This window comes from Phalangium opilio, unplaced genomic scaffold (genome assembly GCF_054372755.1).
Source record: "Phalangium opilio isolate 3A_F unplaced genomic scaffold, DU_Popi_V2 ptg000081l_1, whole genome shotgun sequence".
In the NCBI taxonomy this organism is placed as follows: Eukaryota; Metazoa; Arthropoda; class Arachnida; order Opiliones; family Phalangiidae; genus Phalangium; species Phalangium opilio.
This window is the reverse complement of record NW_028324188.1, coordinates 1857000-1881756: the sequence shown is the minus strand read 5'-3', so window position 1 is coordinate 1881756 and position 24757 is coordinate 1857000. Positions and strand designations below refer to the sequence as shown.

General features: G+C 37.2%; 1 protein-coding gene across 4 annotated transcripts in view; it reads right to left on the bottom strand.

Annotated features, from left to right (window-relative positions):
• Nucleotides 1-24757, bottom strand: part of PlexA (plexin A) — a 138817-nt gene that overhangs the window by 76436 nt on the left and 37624 nt on the right. For all 4 annotated transcript variants that reach the window (XM_089846868.1, XM_089846867.1, XM_089846870.1 and 1 more), the window contains exon 3: nt 4445-5019. The gene's annotated coding sequence lies outside the window, so the exon portion shown is untranslated. The remainder of the gene's footprint in view (nt 1-4444; nt 5020-24757) is intronic.

Below are 24757 nucleotides of genomic sequence, written 5' to 3'. Positions count from 1 at the left end.
TTTCACAAATTTAACTTAATTACAAAATTACCCCAAACAATAATATGAAACCCTCACTTTTAATATTACTATTTTAAAATTCCCTGATTACTCCAGGTGGTAACCCTCGCTCCCTAAGTACTACCTGATAACCTACTAAACGCTATTCAAGTAATAATTGAATAAACTGGCGTATTATAATCGCTAGCTGAAATAATATAATGCGAATTTCCGTTTGTTTAATTAAATTTCGCTTCAGAACTCAATAGAGGATGAATGGTACGTTTACACACACAATTCGGCGTTAGGTGGGGGAGTTATTGTTATCAACTTTCACACACACACCTCTATCGGTTTAGTATCAGCTGAGAAAATATACTCCCTTCCAATCTAAATATAAAATGCTGCTTGAAGAGCTATCTTTAATCTAATCAAACTCATTCAGAGGCTAATACCACCAATCCACCATTGATAACTTATTATTTTTTTGGAAAGCTATGTTTGTGAAAGACAGACATACAGACTCATGACTCATTTGATGGGCCTATGACATTTGGGAGAGATTACTTCGTGGAAACGACTGGTTTCGACGACATGTTTTAAAACCATCATATAAATAACTCGAGTTTATTTAAATTTAAACCAAATACTAAATTTATTGTGGGAACGTTATTTTAGCTAAGAGGTTCGTGATACTCGGTGACATTACTCTATGGAACCTCCTCTTTCTCATGGTACTTTCGGATTTAACCTAGCTCTTCAACAACAAAAGTTACAGCGTGTCAAATTGGCAGTCAGATAAAAAAAATCATAAAAAAATTAATTTATGAGAGGTAATTTAAACTATGAGAGTCATGATACTTGGTGAAATTACTCTACGGAACCTCTTCTTTCTAATGACATCATCAATTTCAAATTATCTGGTTAAAAACACGAGTTACGAAAATTTTAATTAAAAAACAGTAGAATTTTGATATGAAACGTAATACATCTGAACCAAATAACATTCTTGAGTGTCAGATAACACCACTCCCGGTGCAATTACTCTACGGTATGCCAGGCAGCAGCTACAAACAAGTACCCCCCCCCCCCAATCCCCCTCGGTTTAATACTAGTAGAACCAAAGCATCCATTGATTTTAATCTGAGCAGCAAGCGAAGGAACAAAAGATATATGTGTGCTAATACCTTGGAACTAACTTAAAGTATACCTGTTTGAAATTTTAATGAGAATTCCTGGCACGAAATATCAAACCCGAGAACTTGGAACTTGGCAGCCAAGGCTTAACGCGATAATGTTTCGGATGAATATTATTATTGCAATTTATTTTTTTTTCTTAGAAATCATTTCAAGTTAGAGTGGCAAGAAACTTTGGCTCTCTCCTTCTCTCTTTGTGAGTCACGAATTATATTCTAGTACACTGATAAAACCAAAAAGGACTCAGAGCCTTTGAAAATGAAAACCCAAACCCTAAAAAACACAGCTCGGCTTAAAAATGTTTGAAAAGGTTTCTTTTTATATGGAAATGATATTCAATACTGGCTGATCAAATATTTGGAAACAAATTATTTTTCAGCCTCTTATTTCAGCTGGAAGAAATTAGACGCGGACGTTCGTTGGTTGCCACGGAAACACGTGACCCTCCCCTTCCCCCCCCCCACCAAAAAAGATAATATTAAAAAAAAAAAAGCTTGAAAAAAGAGTCATAGACCCCACCCATACCATAACTGGAGCTCTATACTCTATATAACTCGCCATCAAAAAAATATAGAACCAGTTGTTCTGGGAAAAGTTTTTAGCGACCCCGATCAAGTTCTCTCTATTTTTTAACTTTTTATTTATTTTTTAATTTTGAAACTCTGTATCGGCTTGACAAGCAACTCCTATTGTAAGCGCGTTAAAACAATTTCTTATTAGACAAATGGCAGCCCGTGTTATTTCGCCCGTAGAACCCAATATAGTCAAAGGTAGTGGACTGCCATTACTCTATTAGACGAAACGAATCTTATTGAATATTTGGGGATGGGCGTTAAAGTTAAAGGAATAATAAAAGCCCCCCTTTCTTTTCTTGTTTGAAAAGGCGAAACATATAGCATATACCCGCACCCGAAATTATTATTAATAAAAGGCGGGCGGAACTGTTTAAGTGCACTGTAATTTGGTACATACATGCGCCCCGATTTTAGAGTGATCGTAAAATATTACGGGCTACATTCTAGGCCTATGACCTCCCACTAATAAATTTGGGGGACCTGTTACGTTAAAAACGCCCAACCAAAATCAAATATTAAATAATATTTAAAAATAAATAAATAAAAATATCGTAGTGTCATATTCCCTTTAGCGCGTGAAAAAAAAATAAAAAATAAAATCTCGTGAATTTATAGGTGTTTATCTCGTGCTAGTTTTTAGGCTAGGAGGATTTATACAATTTGCACCAGGAGGTCATGCTAATAGTCCGCATTTTTTAACCTTTAAGTAGCATGGAATCCTGGTGTTAAAGGTATGCATCCTCCTAGGCCTAGTTTGAAAGCTAAATTTGTAAAATATTGTACGAACGAGTAACCGCAGTTCACAGCCTTTTGTTTAACAATGTGTAATGAGAATTTAGTATCGGGTTACACTACTACTAGTTTTAATTGGCAGATTGCTTACTGATGTTAACGACTGCTGGTCTCAATTACAAAGCCAATAAATTAGGCCTAATTAATCATAATTCGCGAGAAAGAAATTAACTCGAAATTAATTTCAATTGGTAATAAAAAAAAATCATGAACACATTTCCCAAACAAGAATTAATTTTAATTAATATATCTCCGAGTCAGAGCGTGACCGAATTACCCAATCACTTCTCTTTAATCAATTAACCTCTTAATCATTAATTAATTAATAATTATAACGAGGGGATAACCAGTGAGTAAATAAATAAAAAATAATCTATTAGTATATTATATTATAGTATAGTAGCGTTGCTTTTAAAGAGTTAACAACCCCTCGATTTTTATGTCAGCAAAAGCCCAAGTCCTAATTATAATTAAAAGTGTCGAAAACACGGGCGCTAATTGGATTAACCTAATTCGAAACTAATTTACGAGATAACTATGAGTAAGGGCAGAGATAGGGCTTGGGAGTATGGGGAATTAACCAATGGGGTGCTGCCATTACGAGAGAGAGAGAGACTCAAAATGATACTACACGTACAGTGTTATTATCAAAATATGAATTTATAGGTTTCAAAGAACACTTTCAGAGACTAACAAAGATAAGTGGCGCAGCTAGCCAATTCAAAGGGATATCTATACTTCCTTCATAGGATATTCAGTAAAGCCGATAATGGTCACGTGATAATAAGATGGCGTTATTATACTTATAGTGAGTAATCCCTCGGATAGATATCAGAAGTATATAATATTTTACTTTATGAGAGAAGTGTCAATGGACACGAAATTTAGTTCAGGAAGTTTTAACTCTAGTTTTTGGGGTAGTCGTGAAATACCCCTCGGACGGATCTGTATTGATGTAAAATTAATACCAGAAGTATATAATAATTAATCAAGGGAAGTGTACTGTCAACTTTTAAACTAATCTAGCAAATTTGATTTCATTTGATTTAATTTGTACAAGTACGCGTAGACGTTTTGTAGTTTAACTATACAGTAGTTTTTGAGTCACACGTACGCGTAGGGGGTTCGTGGAATCGATTGAGCGATACTTGTAAATTACTAAAAACTCGAAACTTGTAGCTCTGAATACTTCTCAAGGTTCGAATATTAAGTACTACGGAAATGTAGGGGATTATATCTTTGCAACACCCTTATTTTGCCGAGATATAACGTCGAAAATGTGTCAGCCTTTTTAATTTGACGGCCAAGTCAAACTATAGCGAATAGTCTGCAAAGCTGCCAGACTTTAGACAACCTGAATTTCAGAAAAGGATTTTTCCTTCTTTCTTTCTTTTCTTCAAATTGACACAAGTCAATATTATTCAAATATGGCTTCGTGCTCCCATTTTCTTGAAGGTTCTCTAACTTATAAGCCCCCCTTCCCCTCTATTTTCCCTCTAATTTAAACTCTATCTGATATTTATAAGTATTGTATAACATTTATACGAACTCAATTATATTTAGTTTAACAATTAAATTGTTCTAAATGAGAAAAATACGAATTTGAACGCGCAAAATCGTTTTTGGAAAATTGGTACTTAAACACTTTAACGCGTTAATTTGCCGACTTTAAAATGTAAAACTTATAGTAAATACATCAATACACAATCCCCAATCATTAAACGCATCAAAATCCCCATTAAAATCCATAAAAAACCCGGAAAATAAAAATAAAAACCAAAATAATAACTTCTAAGCCTTGGCTCGTATAATCATAGCCCCCCATCTCCAATCCCCCCTTAAGAAAAAGCACCACACACAAAAAATAACACTGAATATAAAATACCACGAAAGACACTGACCTTTTAAGTTAGTAACTCGATGGAATCCAAAATCCAAACGAAACGGAAATGGTTTTGTTCCAAAATCCGTTCAAATCCTTGTTCGATAAAAAGTCGCGAAGAAATAGATAGCGAGCGCGGGACTCTGGGGTGAAATTTTAGGGCGGCGAACGAACTGCGGATTTTCCAAAGTCCAATCAGAATGGTGGTCGCCGCGCTAAGCCTAACGGTTAGGCCTAAAAATTCTTAGGCGGCGGGCGCTTTCCTCGGGAAGCTCTGGCCCAACTTTTGGACACCTGGTTCTTAAATCGGCTCAAAATCGACTAATATCGCGATCGCGACGCGAAATTTTGATTATCCCAGTTAGGGTAAAGGTTAAAGTGCACCGCACCGCCAAAATTGGCGCCGATTAAACAGTTTTTCTTGGAAGAATCGCGAAAATCCAAAAAAGTGTCCGAGAAGAAGAGAGACGAAGACACGGACGTTAACGTCTCGGAGCTCGGCGGCGGCGACTATCAAAGGCGAGTCCGGGCCAAACTTCCCAGACAATGCCGTCGTCTTCCAGGCATTCCGAATCGACGGTCAACTAGCGCCATCTACGAATAGTAAACAGAACTACTCACACTCAATTCCATACTATACTTAAAATTGTACACTTATGCTTATAAATTTAAGAATATCGCTTATAAATTGATAAACAAATGTGTTATACGTACAAAAACAGTAATTACGTCATATTGTAATTAAAATTGACATTTAAGAGCAGAAATTTATCAATATTAGATATAATTTCCAATATCTTGAAGTAATTAAAAATATGGAAGAGATGGTAACTTGGTAACGGTATTTCCAAGGGAGATGTTTCATAGTTTATTTATTTTCAAGGAGACATTTTCTGTGGAATTCTGGCAAAAAAAATCTCTGTTCTTCGGAAACCGTGGGTATGGTACATTTGCAGGATATATTTCAAAGGCGCTTTACTTCAAATCGAAGTAGTCTGCTACAAAAAAGGGGGTTGGTAAAGGCTAGGGGGGATTGGGGGGGGGCTTTCCAGCGAAATCATTGGTCCGAGAAATAGGTTCTCAACTACAACCAAGAGACCGGATACTTCTTGGACAAAAACCAATATAGGTCTACACTTCGAATAAAGATAATTATGAACTTCTATTTCAAGAAGACTATATACTTCTATAGATAGTGTTGCATGCACTTAACACTGGAGCTATTAAGGGGGTTTATTTTCTCCAAAATTTGAAGTCAAGTATCCGACCTCTTATGGACCCCAAAAGTAGAAGAGAGGGGGGGGGGCGTAGGGATCCTTTCTCGCTTTGGTGTTAGATGGACGGTGTGGGCATTTAATCGCGGAGTGGCGTGGGGGTCCTAGCCCCCCCCCATCCTCCCAAACCCCCCAGTTTGAATTATTTTTGGTCGGTGGTCGTAACGAGTAAAAATGATGCTGGCTTTTCAAAAAAAAAATGACCACTCAGTTTTTCTTTCACCGTGAAATGAGAAGCGGAGCTGAAATACAAAACCAGCTAGGCCTCGACCGACGAAGGACCTGACTAATTAATTGAACATTTGGTTTAACACTAATTATTAATCGCTAGCTAATTACCGGTGAAACCGAATCCCTTCGACTATAAATTAACGCGTTAACAATGGACTAGATTATAGCCTACCAACTCCAGTGTTAAGGCTGTTGGCTTTTACAAGTCGCTCAAGGGCTATTATTAAATTGAAAGTACTTGATTGCATGTTTGTTAAAGTCGTTCTAATGTTTCACCTATTAAAGAGAGGTTAAAACCGAAAATACCACGTGAAAGAGGGCATTCCATAGAGTGATAGCTCCAAGTTTCATGAATCTTACAGTACAAATTTTTATTATTTTTTTCATGTTTTCAAATTTTCAAATCGTTTTTTTAAAACTTAATTTTGTACATGAATTACAAATTCCATCGCTGTTAAAGTGGTCGTAACTTTGGTTAGAGAATAGTTAAGTAAAAACTGAAGACACCACGTGAAAGAGCGCATTCCATAGAGTAATAGCTCCAAGTTTCACGAATTGTACGATACAAATACTATGTAAATAATTTAATCGAAAAATGAAAAAATTGTTGGATAAAAATTTGAGATTTTCGCAAAACAAAACGTCTCTCGAAAATGAAATAAATAGGCGTGTATATCGAGGGTCTACTCGATATATCTATAAGTAATCGAAATTTGTCGGGGGGGGGGGGGGTTAGGGAGAGGCGGAAAAGAAGGATTGTCTATAATTAAATTCTGTAGAGGCTGACTCATTAAGCCTCGGTCAGTAATTAAGCTTTCGCTGTGTCTGACAGGATTAAACGAATCACAAGCGCGCGGCCCTTCACTATAGCTGAGAGAGCTAGATGCTGCTGCTGCTGGGGCAACAACCCCCGCCCCCCCCATCCTAGAAGGTAGACCCCCACCCCACCCCCACTTTGAAACCTTCCAATCTATTTCCAATGAGCCTCCAACACTGATAAGACCCCCCCCCCCTCCTTCCAATACAACTTAATTAACGCGTTAAATTTGATTTTAAACTTATTCAAGATGTATAAAAGTTCAGCGAGAGACTTAAGGGGATATCTCTCAAGTTAGAAGGAGTCCCTTTAAAGGTTCTTATTGAGTACACAGTCAATTTAAACAATATTTTACCCTAGATAACTTTCCCGCGATGGGACCCAAACTGAAGAAACTTTGGGCTTGTACTTGTACCCAAGGCTCTCGAGAGATACGGGAATCTGTACAGGTCGATATTTTAGGCGAATTTACTGATGGTACTAAAGAGTGGCTTTCAGCAACGGCGGTTGCCGTTGGAAAATAAGAAAAAGCGTCAAACAGAAGGCCCAACTCAAACCTTTTCCGGTATGCGGCACCGAGCTAGCTAGGCCTAATGGTTTAATTTCGTCAAATCGATATAGGGATCCTCATAGGGACGCCTATAGCTAAGCCTAATTTAAAATGTCAAGGTAAGAGACGGTAGACAACTAGGGTCAACATTGACCAGCATTAAACTAATTAATTCTGGTAAACAATTATAGTAATCAATTCTTTAATATAAGTCTACAAATTTATAAAACTAACTCGCATACAAAAAACTGCTTTAAAAACGTGGTATAGTTACAATATCACGTGCAATAATTTTTTTTATATGAAACATAAATAATAAATTCACGTGAAATTTTTGAAAACAGTTTTTGAAAACAAGCTCACGTGCAATAAATAATTTTTTTTTTAAAAAAAAAACGTGGTTGCTACAAATTCACGCGCATACTGTTTTCAAAATTCACGAGCTTCTTTTTATAATTAATAATTTATATTTTTTTTTTTTTTTGAAAAAATTGCAGACCCTATATTTCTTCTTAATAAACCAGCCTAGGCCTAAAATATATTAATTTTGAATCCCTTTGAAATGTATATATAACCGTTAAAATAAGATTAATTATACTTTAATTTTTAAACGAAGGGGATTCCATTACGAGAGAAAAGATCCCCCCCCCCTATTTTTTTTAAATAAAATAAGATAAAATAAAGTAAAAAAACATTCTGATTTCTCTCTGGCTGGCTGGAAATTTCCATCGACTAATAAATTTTTAATCTGAGAGAGAAAAAGAAAAGATAAAAGATCAGAAAATGCATTTTCTCCATTTCAAATGAAATCCCGCTAAAAAGAAACGGCACCGGATCCCATTCAAAGAAGATGAACGCCTTCAATTAACCCAAGAATAACAAGTCTTAATATGGAACACCCTCCATTTATAACTAGATTTAACATACTTGGGCCTTCAATATTCATAAAGGAATTAAAGAAGATAAGAATAAATTCATGTTGAAAGCCAAGAGAGAGAGAGAGAGAGAGGAAAAAAGGAATGCGGGAGTAAGTAAGATATGGAAGAGCAAGTTTTGCTTGAAATTCCCAATGGATTCTGAAACCATCTTATTTGGTACGGCCAGGCCTAAATGGAAAAGATGCGCTTTTGCGCTCTCACTCGCTTGTAACCCCAACCCCCCGACCCCCTGATGGCCTCATTCTAGGTCAGTATTGGGGGGTTTGGACCCTGTATCTCCCCTCCCCCCTTGTGAACAGCATCTTATTCCTCTATTAAGTTAAACCCCACAAAGTACACCATGCAAGTATACCCTTCATCCATACTCTCTCTCTTTCGTTTTATTTTAAAGGGGCATTACCCCCCACCCATTATCCTTCTGGTTTTTTTCTTTTTGACTATTCGATTTCAGTAAAAACCAATCTCTTCCAAATAAAAACATGCAGCTTCAATAGATATGATGATCAATTCAAATAATGACAGCGTATTTTATTGTTTAATTACTTGGCCCCTGATTGTTGTAAACCCCAAGTACTTAGTACCGTTGGAAAGGCAAGAAATAGGACTATAACATAGTCAAAGGACATCCACGTACCTCTGATAGAATCAGAGTTAAAAGGTGTCGTGTAAATAAGCCCGTGTCAACGCTATGGAGACTACTACGTTTATGAACATTTTTCTTAATTACTCGGGCCCTGACTGTCGTAACCCCAAGTACTTAGTACCGTTGGAAAGCTAAGAAATAGGGCTATAACATACTCAAAGGACATCCCCGTATCTCTGATAGAACCAGAGTAATAACAAGTCTCCAAAATATCGAAAATAAAACTCTTCATTTTGCATTTCATTGTCCCTTTAAGGGCAAGTATACGAGTGGAATATAAAAACGAGTTAATTATATTAAAAGGTTGGTTGCGGGGTGCAGAGGTCATCAAAATTAGTAGTCTCTCTTTGATTGATAACGAAAGGCGAGCGCCTGAACGCGGACGGACCTACGTTGGCGGAATTAAACATTATCATTTCCCGCATACAATTAACCTAGATTTGGCCTATTTATAAACACACACACCTTTATGGAGAATAGCTAAGCCTTATCTTAACCCCCAAAACAGAATGGGCTAGCGAGAAAACAAACAGAAGGTAAAACGTCAGAAAGAAATAAATAAATAAAGAAAAAGAAGCCCCCTTTAAAGGGTCATTTGAAAGGTTATAGGGGTTAGAAGTTGAGACAAAAGGTGTCTAGAACTTGAAGGAGAGAAGTTAAGCCTAACGGGTAACGACAAACGTTGATAAATACAGAGGATTCCGTGGGCTACAATATCCATTCCATGGTCAGTTAAAATATTGTAAGTATTAATTGGAATACAAAATTAATTTAATAAGCAATTAGGTTAATTATAATCTCACTCTATTGTTGACGTAACTCAACGATATCTCGGGGCCTAGACGTCTCCTTAGGCTTATCGTTGACAATTTGTCGATTTGTTTCAATGGAAAACAAGTCGTCGCGGGCGAATTCGTCAAAGGCCAAAAACGAAGTTGGGACAGACATAAACGTCACAAAGCGTAAGACAACTTTCAAACCCAATTCTATCGCCTATCGGAAAATAAAACCCCCTTATCCCGCCCCCCCACACTGTGTTCAAAAACAGCTTACCGGAAACCGTTCCTTCAAAAAATAACTCCGATAATATCGCTGAAAACAATGTCACGTGATCCCCCACTCCCCCGCTCCTCTTTTTCGCTTAGTTTAAAGTATCTCTATCCATCGCCTCGTACTTTTTATTTAAATTTCGTCAGAGTGAAAATTACGATTCAAGAATAAATAGAGTATACGAAATGAAAATGAGAATGGTTGGAGATGGGGAGCGGGAAATATATTTATTTATAATATATACAGGTTTTGACACGTGACTCTCGTTTCGGGCACGCGCTGCTGGGATGTTTTTTAAGGTGGCGCGTGAACTCGAGTTTTTGATTGACGCTGAAGGAAGGGGGGAGGAAAGGGGGAAGGGGAGAAGCCCGAGCGCGCGAGCTTGCGCCAATGAGTCACGAGCTCGAATTAATTCGCGAGCGCGCGCGAGCTCTGATACCAAAACGACCGCGTGAACACGTGAATTTGATAAGCAACTCTATACTGATCTACTCGAAGATGACTGATGAAAATACCGAGGGGTAAACCACTGGTAACAAAATATAATTCTTAAAATTTAATATATTTCTTTCACTTAGTTTTATTAGAAATAAGAATTATAACAAGAATTCAAGGTGATTGATGCTACTACATACGAGTGTTTTACCCCTCGTAGAGAGTAGAGTATATGCAAATGAGAATGAGAAAAGATGGGATAGGAGAGACGAGTTGAGTTAAGCCTAGCTCGGGTCTTTGCCATTCCCAATCGGGTCCGACTGTCAGATGGGAGATTTCTCGACCCCCCTCCCCTCTCTCTTATAGAATAGTGGTTAAAATGAAGTCGGCCTAGGAATGGTTGGGGTGTAGGGGGCCTGGCTTCTCCACCGACTATACGTGACACGACTACTTAGATCACTTTGAAGCCCACACATATATACTTACATTTACAATTTTCCCCCGCTCTTTTCAGCACGAGCTACATTACGTTACCGGTACAACAACCCCCATCTCCCTCTAAAACCTATTATTACATTGGTATCGGACACTCTTGAATTAAATTTCAGAATTAAAAATATTTTTATTATTTATTTTTATATGTACACAGGGGAAGCCGACTTTAAGGGGTTTTCCAGCCCATGTTATTTCTACGAGCCCCTGTAGAAATGTTTAACCCGCAATACACCAGAGTTCCTGTTTTTTAACCTATTATTTATGGTTAGATCTTAAGCCTAATACGAAGGTATCACGTGATCCGAAGGCCTCCTGACTTATACTACGGTACGGTACGAGATACAAAGAAAAGCAATATGTTCTTCATAAATGGGAGAAGAAAAGGATACCAACATTTTTCGCGGAACGTTAACCCGCCTGTTCAACACGGAACGAGTAATACGACTAAATAGGGGGAAAAGGGATTTAGCAGTAGGGTGAGAAACGCGCTCTTCCCGCCTTTAGTGCCTAATAACTATATTAACTTGAACAGGGTCGAGATACCTCGGTAGAAAAGTCACCTTTCTTCCCATCTTTTATTCCGTTGAAGAATACCCCCGTTTCAACCGGAGTTTACAATGAAACCGAGGCTTTCTAATCCATAAGGAATAAGTTTCCATCTATTGTAAATTGCGGATGAAAAAATGCCTCACTCTCTTTCATACGTTTATAGATTTTCTTTTTCTTCCGTTCCCTTCCACGCGCCAGAAGAGATTCCGTTTTCGCGTACAGAAGCGTAATACCCTCAAAGGCAGGAAAGATATGTTTTCAACTAGCTTTAATAAACACGGGTGGAAAGTTTAATCCCCATTCAATGGGATTAAGCGAACGTTTTTATTTTTACGTCTCGAGCTCGCGTTGCTAGCGCGCGCGCCCCATAAAAGTAAGCGAGGGGTCGGATATTAATTAAAAGAATCTTGAGGCTTATCGAGGGTCGCTAATCAACAATTATAGTAGAAATTTAACCTAATTTAAAACATCCTTACAATCCGCGGTTAGTATCCGACCTCCAGAACCTATAGCTTTTTTCCCCCCTCGGAAACATTGGAAAGGGATGGGTTGGAGGGGGGTTGGAAAAGCGCGCGCTACCACCGCGTCTTTCCCGCCATCACGACCAAGCAAGTTTCCGGTTACGCTACATTTCCCGCCAAATCCCGGGCTCGTGCCACGCTCTTTAATACGAAAATTTTCCTACACTACATCTACGTACTACAATCTTGGAACAAATAGAGAGGTTAAGAAATTGAATAAATAATCCTACAAGATCAAAGATTAACAAATCAAATAGTACACGGATATATTCAATATTAAGTCCGAAATTTGAATCTCGTACAGAGAACGGAATCTGGTAATTCATAAATATTCCGGTTAAGCCTAGCTCGGTTCAAAGGCGGGAAGCTTCGCCATACAGATTCGAGCGCGAGCGTTTGGAATCGAACGGGAAGGTTCTAATTTTGATAAATATTCAAATAAGGATAAGTTGGGGTCGAATCGGCGGGCCCCTTTCGCCTATAGAGGAATAATTTATAACACGCGGTGAAGCCCCCTCCCAACCCCCTGCCCCAAGCGGAATTAATAGCTGCAAAGGATAACTCGTTTTCCAAAATTGCACAATTAAAATAAAAGAAAAAAATATATATTTTGAAATGAAATTTTGAAACTGCAGTCATCGTATATTTCAAACTAATTTCGGGGACTTTAATCGAGGGGCTAATCACTATACGGAATGCCTGCAGTTTATAGTACCTATACAACAAAATAAATTACACAATTAAGGACACATAATTCGGAGCGACTTAGAGAAGCGAAATAGATTTAATAAGAGTGAGTAGCCCCTCGTCTGAGGTTGAATTATTTGAGGGACTGATTGGCTTTGAACTTGAGCCGCCGTTATATATTAAATTCCGCGCGGGAAACGTAAAGATACCCAATCAAACGACAAAACTATAGCCCAATTTGAAAACTATAGTTGAAGGAATATTAAATTGCGTTGTTGCTTTGATCGCGGTGAAATTTCTATACTTTATTCTTCGGTTTGTTTAGAGTTATAATACCTAGTTCAAGGTCAAGTTCCGTTGACCCTAATGGACATTAGACAAAAAAAATCTCCAGAAAACGCGACTCGAATATTAAAGAGCTGACAAATTGAACCGCCATGTTGCAATAATAGGCTTCTTGTACTCCCGCGCATGCAGTACTGCAATATCGCGTGCAAACAAATGCCAATAAAAGCGCCAGCCAACCCCCCCCCCTCCTCGAGTGGAGTGGAATTAGCCAATACCCATTCTAAATAGCCTTTTAGTATTGCTACCATAAGTTCAAAAGATATGTTGGCCATCCATAAGTTTGTAAATTCTGGTAACTTAGAAACTGGAGCTTGTAATTTTGAAGTGACAGCCTAGGTATTCGAGGTAAAGCGACGTACGCCTGGTGCATGAGGCGCTGCTGTCAAAGGCCTAATTAGAAATTCAGACTAAATAGGAGCTAGATGGAAGAAGTCCTGCAAAATTAATTAACCACCGAGTGTAGGACTTCAATCCTCGAACTAGCTCGAGCTGTGAGTCTCTAGCATTACGAAGTATATAGGTAGTGTCATACTTATGGAACGGAACATATCACTTATAAACTTATGCTATTTTTGGGTCCCTGATATCTTTACTATTAAACTCTGAGTATTCCAGGAGTTTTTCCAAAATGTATACACCCCAGAACTTTCCATGACTTTCATAGAAAATTGCGAAATCATTGAATTAAATTAATTATACATGCAATATATACAATATATTTAAATTTATGATACGATCGTGTGTTTCAGTTGATAATAAAAATTGCCGATGACAGCAATATCAGCACGTATACACCCCCCATTTCATGTCGTGTTCTAGGGGGGGGGTGAAGGGGGAGTGGAAGTAAAGGGGTTGATACCCCCACCCCGCTAATATTACCTAGATTAATAAGCGCAAGGGGGTAGGGACAGAAAATGAAATATCATTATTGGCCCCAGGCTGTAAAAACCCTTATTCCGGGCCAATTCCACCACCACCAAGCAACCCCACAAGGAAATGTATGCCTATCCTAGGCTACATACATTTATTGGAAATCAATTTTTAAACGTACGTTATCTATCCCCTAGTTACGAATGCAAATTATAACGAAAAATACTTAAGAACATACAGGGGGGTCACCACTAAAACACTCCAATCCAATGTTCAATGTTCGTAACTTGTGTTAGGGGGTGCATGCATCCTTTATGGGGCTGGTCATAGAAAGAAGTATAGAAGTTATATTTTCCATTCTCAAAATTGATGATTTCCCATAGAACCACCATACATCCCACTTCCGGGTCCTATAATTAATCTGGTCCTTTTTTTGGGAGAACAAAGTCACCTCACTTGCCTCTACTGTTTTAATCGCCGACAATTTTCAAACCAATAATAATAATAAAAATTAAACTAAATTTAAATAGGCCTTATAATACGTTATAATACACTTTCCTTGGTCTATAGAGTTTAATTATTATTTTAATTAAAATAAGGTACAAGAAAAATATATAATTGTTATATGAAAATGAACTCCATTTGGTTCCTAAATTGGACGTACAACATTAGGTAGTACCTTTGCCGCGCTGTGCCGGCCTTTTTGTTTGAAAGTCAGCTAGAATTTGTTTGAATTCGTCTTGCTTTGATCTTTTCAGCTCTTTCAAGTTGCTTTATTACTTTCTCTTCGGGGGTTTAGCCCCCCTTCCCCCAAATTAACCCCCCCCTACCTACTCTTTCCATCTCTAATGAACTAAGTCCGTCGCGCAAAAGCAACTAAAACTTATTCTAAATGTAACGTAAAACTTTAATTCGTTTAATTTTGTTGGCCGTCGTTAAATTAATATGCAAAAAGAATACTAATAATATGCATGCGTAGGAAAAGGAGGGGGGGGGGGAGAATTTTGGTGGTTGCCTTGGTAACGGGCATCTTAAACGTATTTCGCGTAATACACGGTCAAAGGGGGGGGGGCGTTGTGAAATTGGAATTGGAGATTGAATTAATTATTGAAGAAAAGTGTTTCAAACAATCAAAAGTTTATGAATTAAAACGCTCCCTTAGCTTTTATTATTGTAAAATTATTTATAACAGGGGCTAGAGTTTCGTTAAGCGATAGCCGTATTTCAGTTGGCTATGTACTATACGTCACACCACGGTTCTGGCAGCCATATTGGTGGATTTTTTTCCGCGTTCAACCCCCAGTATGGCCATGAAAATAATCTCTCGAATCTTAATCAAAAGCTCTCTATTGCATGTGATGTCCAAAAAATAAATAATTAATAAATTTCCAGAACTTAACCTCTCTATTAAATCAAATAAACCAATTCTTAAACGCGTACGTCTACCTACGATTCCGTATACAAACCATAATACGCTAGACGTTGACGTAGGCGTAAAAATATAGTTAGGCTTAGCATCTTAATACGACGCTGGAAAAACGCTTTAATCGTACAAGTCCCTTACATAAACCACGTGACTCTATTGAACTGTTTGAGAAGTGCGGTGTGTATCATGGAGGTTTACACAAACCGCCAATTAATCTCTTAAGCTCAAAAAGAATATGTTAATTAAGGACTCGGGGGAGAGAAGAGTGTAAAAAAACCTTAAGCCTTGGCACTCCCAGTTGCGCGGCGTAATTACAAGCTGGGGAGTTGCCTCACTCGTGACTATTGTCTGTACTGATAATAGTCGGGGGGAAGTAGGGAGGGAATTAATAGACTATTTAAAAGGGACGACTTGTTTTATAACATCCTCTATTTATCCTTGAGTGAGTGGATAATTAATTCAAAGATCGGTTAATTACAAACCGCATCGATTGGGATTTTTTTTTTTTTTTTTTTTCACTTTCCAAAATTTTAAGCAAATATTCGAAAATACCTTACTATTTAGTCAGTATACTAAGCCTTTGACTGCATTACGATCTGTGAGAAGATGGTGTACTTGGTGCGTCTTGAGTATTACCTCCATTAAGACGTCATACATATCCTAACCGGAAGTGAAGGAAAATTAACTTAAAGCTTTCTATTCCAGGACCTATTTTCTCCGTTGACCTTAATGAGCAGTCTCCCCAAGTTAGGAATCAAACATTTGACATATAACTAGTAAACATTCCCCTGTCCCTTGTCCCCTATATCTTATAGTTTAAATGTCAACCCACCATACAGACAAACAATTCGGATAAGCGGAAGTCATCTACAACTGGTTCCAAAGATCCATAGTGTCTGGGAATTTGTAGAGAGACATTCCTAAAAGTGGCCCAGCCACCACCACCACCATCACCACACGAGGCGGGACCGTCCAGACCAAACCAAATACACCCAAACACTCAAGTCCAAAGCCAGACCAGTGTAAATAAAGAAATTTAAAAAAAGGTATATACGGTTTATTTAATTTCAATCGGAGTTTGCATCGTGGGTTAAAGGTATCTTACCCCCAAAACAGCTAGGAGGATGAAGAATTTCCTTGAAAGGAGGGAGGGCGGTAGTAAGGTCAAGGAGGGGTCAAACCCAGTGAGAAAGAGAGGGGGGAAACTTGACAGACAGGGTGTTGTCTCATGTTCACACGGATCCCTAACTCAGATAGAAATAGGTCTAGGCTACAGACATGGGAAGTCAGAAGAAAAAAAATGTGTCTCTCTCTCTCTACTGAGTTTTGAAATATTTCGTGAATTTTTTGTTTTTAAATTGGAAACATATTTTCGAAATTGAATTTTTCATATTTGAAATACGCCTTGTATTTTAGTTAAAACGACAAATTACAAATTACTATGCATAGTTTTCACACCACAAATTGGATTGACACCATTCACACCTGCACTTTGCCCTCCAATTAATTAACTTAGTTGGCCTCATGGTGTAAATGGTGTTAATCCTCCTAATCTGAAAACTATATATAGATTTTAAAATTTCCTTAAGCCTATTTTTGAATTTTTTCATTATTTCACGTGCTCTAAGAATTCGTAATGTCACGTGATTTATAAATACATTAATATTTCCGTTAAGCCTTTGTTATTTTTTTTTAATTTTAAAAATCAGCGCGAGCTTTTTTTTTTTAAAAAAAATTAAGAATGATCTCACGTGAAAATTAAATAAGAGAGTAACGTCACGTGATTAGCGATTAAGCTCGTGAAATTTTTTTTTATGTTAAAATTACGCTTTTACTTTAAATTCACGATTAATTAAACACATTCTTAAAATAAAATTAAAAAAAAAACCATCGAAACTAGCAAAGGAAAAAGAAGGGATAAAAAAAATAATTTAAAATTAAAATTGGGTAAAAATTCTCAATCAGGCTCGGAACATCTGCTTGTAGAGGTTAACCGCGCACGCGAAAAAGGTTCATCAGCCAATAGCCAACCCTGTTCCCCCCTCCCCCCTCCCCACAATTCCTCGAAGTTATAGAACCAATCAAAAACATTCATTACTTTAACTCGAGATTACATTTACAATAAGAAAAAAAAATGTAATAGATTCGAACTAAGTGCCCACTCGCTTCGATCATAAACCGAGGCGACAGACACTTTGAAATAAAACCCAAGACGTTCTAGGCCTAGTAGATAGATATAGGAAGAATACTTTAAAGTATCCGACCCCTTTAGGTAAAACCTTCGATAAAACACGAAATAAAATAAAAGAGAATCCAACTAAAGTACTAAAGCAAATCGTATCCGTATGGGAAAAAGATTCCGTGTCCCAAATTTATGGCTAATAACAAGTATCTTCCCCGGTTTCCCTTCCCTTTTAGTTACGTCGTTTTTGCATTAAAACCTCGTTACTATAGGCTTTGAATAAAAGTTGTAAGTGAAGATGATTATAGCTCGTTCATACGTAATGCCCAAGTACCTTTTATCAATCGGAGATTACACCGAAGATAATCCCCGATTTAACCGTTATGGCGAACATACGTTTCCCCCGCTTAACTTCGCTATTATCTCCGGTTAAAATATTACTTTTTTTCTTTTTCGGATAATCTCGCGCGCGGAGATTTCGCGTGCCGAGCGCGTGATTCACTTCGATTATAGGCCTATTTCGCGCGTGTCCGTCTCTAGCCTTAAACAGTATTAAACTTTCAGAAATACAAATGCGTTACCAAAGGCAAAGGTCCCTTTTGACGCGGTATTACCGCTGAAAAGGTCTATTTCGAGGAAGTAATAGGTCACTCTTAGATATAAAGACGATCGTTTATTCTTTTTATTCTTTTATCTAAAGATAAAAGTTTTGGGGAAATCCCAATTTATTTTTGGGTTTGGGCAACTTGTTATTTATTCTAGAGGATGGGGGAGGGGCTTAGTGACCCCGTAAAATGACTGATGCGTAATTGATAAATTAAGTTTGAGATAAAATTAACAACAAAAAATATAATCGACAATTATAATTTTTTTTTTCAAATTAAAAAAGGCTTAATATTGGGTTAAAGCGATTTATAATAATAAAAGCAGGCTGTGTTTGCTCCATTTTTTTAAAATGTCAAAAAAAAAACCCAACAGAATACATATCCTTGGCGCCTTTGAGACTTGCCTATATCAAGATTTGGCGTGAAGTTAAAAAGAAAAATTGGCTTTAGACTAAAAAATAAAGCTAAAGTTCAAAGCTTTTCTTGTACGTTACAAACTATACCTTCAATAAAATCAAGTCTTAAGGGGGGGGGGGGTTTGCGAAAGTTCACTTTTACACATATCATAGAAAAATTCTTACTTTTTTTACAGAATTTTTCAATCTTTTTCAGAGAAACTTTAACGAGGATGAGAAGCAACTACAGTAGAAAATAGCAAAAAAAAAAAAACTTTCCCGCTATGATCTTGTACGTCTATATAACGTCGAGGTAACTTGGCAGTAACGTCACGCGTAAGGTTACCGTAGAAACTACGCATTAACAATAGAGAAAACACTGCCAGATTACGTTGAAGACATTTTTTCTAGGCGCTCGCGCATCGTTATAGAAAGTCTCGTGCTACGGAAAATAGACAGGTAAATAAAGTGTAATGTAAAGTTGGCTTTCCTTAAGAATTGCAATTGAATTATTTTGAATAACTCCTCAGAAGTTAAATACAATGCTCATAGAAGTATAGAAGTTATATTTTTGACTCAAAATTGATGATTTCCCAAAGAACCATCCATCCCACTCACTGCGTGTACTTCGTGTTCCTATAATTGCCCTTTTTGAAATACCCTGGCCCGAAGAGGGAAGTGTACATTGCGTAGGAATTTACCTCCGCCACTATTTGTATTCTGCACGAGATTTTTTTTTTTGTTATTTTGCAGTGGCCACTCTTTTTCATTATTTGGCGGGAAAAATTGAAGAAAAATGGGATATAGAGCAGAGGCGGAGGCGGGTGATTGGAGGATTTTGGCGGGAAAAAGCGCCCTCCAGATGATTGATTCGATTCCCGCCAATCCTCTCCCCTCCCTTCCCCCCTCCTTGCAACCCAAAGACGAGAAGAAAAAAAAATAAAATAAAAAATAAAAAATGCCAAAAAAAGAGGCAATAAAATTTGTTGCAGTTTAGGTAGCCCCTTTACAATCAAATTCCTCCCCCCCCCACTGCTTGTAATCTCGCAAAATTCAATAATCTTGATTTTAAAATCAGAAAGACAAGGACTTATATCAATAAAATTTAAAATACGGTCACGTGACGACGTCACTAGAAATAAAGGCGAGCTTAATCTCTCCAATATCCGTATTTCCTTAAAAATTGTTGTTAATAAAATATCTTAACCTTTCTAATATTTACGTTTCAAAATATTTGAAAATATTAAGTAGTGACGTCATTAGATCTACAATAGAATGCCTTAAGCTCTATTATATTATTTGAAAAATAATCATAACTTCATATCATTAAATCCTTTAAATATTAAAAATAGCTTGGCTTAAATAAATTAAAGTTGAAAAATGTTTCTTTAAAGAGATTTTAAAAGAAATCTCTTTTTAAAACCTTTTTTAAAACGTTGGTCTTCTTGAAGACAGAGACGCCAAGTCTGAGATGTTTCAAATTGGGCAGAAACTTGGCGCCAACAAACCTTATTAACTTCTTTGATTATCGAAGATTCAAGGAGGTTTTTCGTAAGTAGTGGGGGGTTTCAAGGGGGGGGATAGATTAGACGTTGGGCTAAGTACTTTCATTATTGGCAGCTACGAGAAAAAATATTACATTAGCTAAACCTACTTTAGCAAGAAAAGGAAGAGGGGGGGGGGGGAAAGGGTCGGGGGGTCAACCAGACTTTCAAAAAGGTGTAGGCGGATCGAAATATTTTAACACATTTTGCCGAATTTCTTTTATACGCGAAAGAGCTATAGTTCATGGGTTCAAATAAAATATTTTAAAGGGAGACTTAATGAAATTAACCGTGAACAATTTAGGTCTATTGAATTAAATGGTTGTTTCGAGTATTTCATTCTCCCTTTAAGATTAAAAGAGGCTTTGCGAAACGAGTTAGGTACCTAACCATCTGCCCAAATGAAGATTCTACGCTTTAAGACGAAAATTATATTAAATTGCCTTGAAATAATCATACTAATATTATAAAGAGGTACAATTTGTTTATTTGAATTTAGGGAAGTTCCCACTACCTATAATCATCTTTCGATCAAACCGTGTAAGATCGACATCGAATTTGATCAACTGCCGGAACCTTGACATCGAATTTGATCAACTGCCGGAACCTTGACATCGAATTTGATCAACTTCCGGAACCTCGACAACTAACTTCACCAACTGTCATAACCTCGACAACTAATTTCACCAACTGTCATAACCTCGACAGCTAATTTCACCAACTGTCATAACCTCGACAGCTAATTTCACCAACTGTCATAACCTCGACAGCTAATTTCACCAATTGTCATAACCTCGACAGCTAATTTCACCAATTGTCATAACCTCGACTCGACAGCTAAATTCACCAACAGTCATAACCTCGACAACTAATTTCACCGCCTTTCATAACCTCGAAAACAAATTCCACCAACTGTCATAACTTCGACATCGAATTTCACCAACTGCCATAACATCGACAACAAATTGCACTAGCTACACTATCTCCGAGTAATTTAGGCTATACTTTCGTTTTATAAAAACGAAAGAATTCTAAATACGAAACCCATAATAGAAGTCAATAGTTTTATTCTAAGCTTGTATAACCTTTTAGCGCCTAATTTGCGAAGGAGGGTGTTGTGTGCATGGGGGGGGGGGTAAGAAGGGGTTACTGTTGCACACGTGTGCAAATGAATTTATCTTCTTCCTGATTGGATATAGGTATTAAGAGAGAGTAGGGGTGGAAGGGGTGGGGGAGTGCTCAATTTGGTCCATGATCTTGTTAGCAAAGAGTAAGAGAGAGAGAAAAGACAGAAAAAGCGAGATATACGCAATCAGGAAATCGACTCTCCCACGCAACCAAAAAGAAAAGCTTTATTTTTTTCATCCTGTGTATGTTAGTCAATGTATCGATGCAGTCTTATTTAGGTCTGGAGGTATTCGGTTTTAATATGTACCTTAGTGTCAAGTGAGACTGTCAAAGTGTATATTTGTACCATTTGTAGACAATGCATTGATGCAGTGTTATTTAGCGCTGCAGGTGTTTCTTTTTCCCATACCATTAAATGTAAAGTGAGACTGACACCGAGTATACGCATTCCGTGTCAGTGTCGAACTGTATAGTCAATGTATTGATGCAGTCTTATTGAGCCCTAAAAGTTATCGGTACTCTTACGGGTCTTAGTGGCAAGTGAGACTGACAAAGAATATATTTGTACCAATGCAACGATGCAGTGTTATTATAGCCGCAGTTGTCTTATTCCCCCATAGCCTTAAAAGCCAAGTGAGACTGACACTGAGTATCCGTATTCCGTGTTAGCGTCAATGTATTGATGCAGTCTTATTGAGCACTGGAGCTAGGTGGATTCCCCATAACCTTTAGTGGCAAGTGAGACTGTCAAAGGGTGTATACTTATTCTGTGTCAGCACTCGCGATAGAATGAAATCAATGCATTTTCGCCCAACTGCAATGCAATGCTCTTTTTTATTCTCCCCGAGTCTATCCGTTACTTCTTTATTTATTTATTTATACCCTTTCTCCGATATTTTTTCTCTCTTCCCAAGATTCCTTGTTTCTGTTTCTCTCAGCGTTGAATGATAGCGCGGATCAACCCAAGGAGGGAGTCCAAGGCTTAAGAATTTGATTTAGGCTTAGAAATTTCGGAATCAGTATCTTTTTGATTAAACATATCTCAATCGAATTCCTATTTTTTCTTGAGAGAGAGAGAGAGAGAGAGAGAGAGAGAGAGAGAGAGAGAGAGGGAGGGAGAGATCTTTATTTTTATTTGACTGTGATTTGAAGTTTATCGATTATTTATAAATAATTTAATTAGGGATTTAGTTATTAAATATATTATAGGGTTAGTAGGCCTACAAATGATTTTTATTTTCAAAATTTAAGAATTGTCTTTTTCCAGCTACGTTTTTGTCCCAATTAGTGTCTAAAAACAATAATTAATATTTGCTTATTTTAAATGAACATTTTAATTTTTTATTGTAGAAAAGTCAATCCACCTTATTCCCTTTCGCCGGAAGTTAGGCTTAGCTCGGGATTCATGGGGGTGAGTAACGGGAAGAAATTGGTCTGTCGTCTGCTACATAAGCCAAAAATATGTACTGTAGCGGACGACAGACCAATTCCTTCCCGTTACTCACCCCCATGAACCCCGAGCTAAGCCTAACTTCCGGGGAAAGGGAATAAGGTGGATTAAATAATTAATTGTACTAACTAACAAATTTAACTCGGAAATACATTAATTCATGCCATAGTACTACAATGGGAGAAAAATAACCCCCACATCGCAGTATTAAACTCACTGACTTCTGTTATTAGCAAATTCTATAAAATTCCCTGACTTTTCCGGGTCTAATTGCCGATTTAATTTTAATAATTTTAACCGTATTAATTTCAATGGAGGGGGGTGATAAGACGGGGGGCGCAGTCCGCCTCTGTCTTTATAAATCAGAGAATTAAATTAAATTATTCCGATCCTTCTTAATGGTTTTCGTATTTAAATTTTTTCTCTCCCACCAAAAATTCTAAAGAAGAATAAAAAGAAAGTTTTATTCCAAAAAGATTATTATTTTTAGTTCGCTCGGAATTTTTAAAAACTTTACGAAAAGAGAGATTCATTCTTTAAATCGCCTCATTTACATAAAGTCAGGAATTAATTCAATTTTAAAAAGAATACGCGTAAAAATAAACCTCAATTCAATATTCAGGGTGCGCAAATATTTAAAAATATTCATGATAAGGAGAGACAGTAAAGACTCTTTCAAACGAATAAACGATACAACATTTGACTCAACTAGATTGGTCAAAAGGTTGAGTCAACAAAAATTGTTCAGTGAAAATTTTTTAATTTGGAGATTCAACTTCACACGACTCAACTAGTTTACTCAACTCAAGTTGATTCATTTAAATGAGTCAAATAGGTGTATCGTGTCTGAAAAGGCCTTAACTTAACATGGTTTCTGAATTTTTCGGGAAACTTTCCTTTAGGGTATACGCAACTTTTTCCAAAAAAGTGTAAAATCAATTTGATGTTTTTCTATTGAAAGCGTATGTCCTTCGAAAATGAAGGTATAGTCGATTTTCTATCGGTCAAAAAGACGTGCTGAAAATGGCGGGGGGGGGGGGGAGATCAAAAAGCGCGCGCTATCTCTCCCCCCCGCCACCCCTTGGCTAGATCCTCAAAATGCCCCTTCCCTAAAAGGTCTATCCATCGCGAGCGCAGATCGCACGTGCTTCGACTGACTTCTTATATTTCCGACATTGTAGAAATGGCGGGAAAAAATGGCGCAAAATCGAGATAAATTCATTCCATATGTGAGAGCGCGAGCGCGCGCGCGCCAAAAGGAAATTGTGCGAGATTCGCCTTCTAAAATAGAGAAGTTAAGAACATTCCGAATTTAAGAAGGATATTTGAAGCTGTAATAAAACGCTAGACGCTTAACTTAGACTCTCCAGACGCATTTCTCAGGCCTCAAAAGACAGGAGTTCAAAAGATAATCTCAATTCCAGACATCATCCCCGGCAAAATTTCAAGCGAGCCGCTACTGCAGCTCTTCGGTTAAACCAATCAACATCGCGGAAAGCGGAAGGACTTAACTTTGGGATTATTTTTTCTATCTTGCCCGCTCCTATATAATAAAAAGACCGGCGGTTAAACCTAAACCTTAACAATTACAATTGCAAAATTGTATAAATACACGGCTATATAAAAATATAGATTATATTATTCAATTTTATTTAAAACTTATTGTACCGTTTTCTTTATTGTTATTTTTATCCGCCTTTGAATATGTTTCCTTTAAAAAAAAATTGGTATGCGCCATCTTAGGGTACATCTTATTATCATTCATTCAGAAAAAAAGCGGGAAACGTTTCCCGCCACTTTCCCAAGCCCGAATAAAAAAATAAAAAATATATTCCACGAGAATAAAGCGAGCGCGACCATTTTGAATTTATTTCAAATGTATAAAAATAAATAAAAAAAAATCTCGTGCGAGCCTCCTATATATATATATATATATTTCCCGCGTTTTTTCGTTCAGCGCGCGCGACTTTTTGGCGCAATTTTTATTTTATTTCATTTTTTTTTGGTTGTAGCGCGCGAGAATAAAAATAGCGAGTACTCGAGAGAATTTATTAAATTCTTCCAAGAATAATTTGCAACGTGACGTTATTGGTGTACTTCGTAAAAAGAGGGTAATTATAGGACCGTATTTTGAGTCGAAAATGCGCCCTCCCTTGCATAAATGTTTAATATTTCTTTACCGGTTTAATTAAAT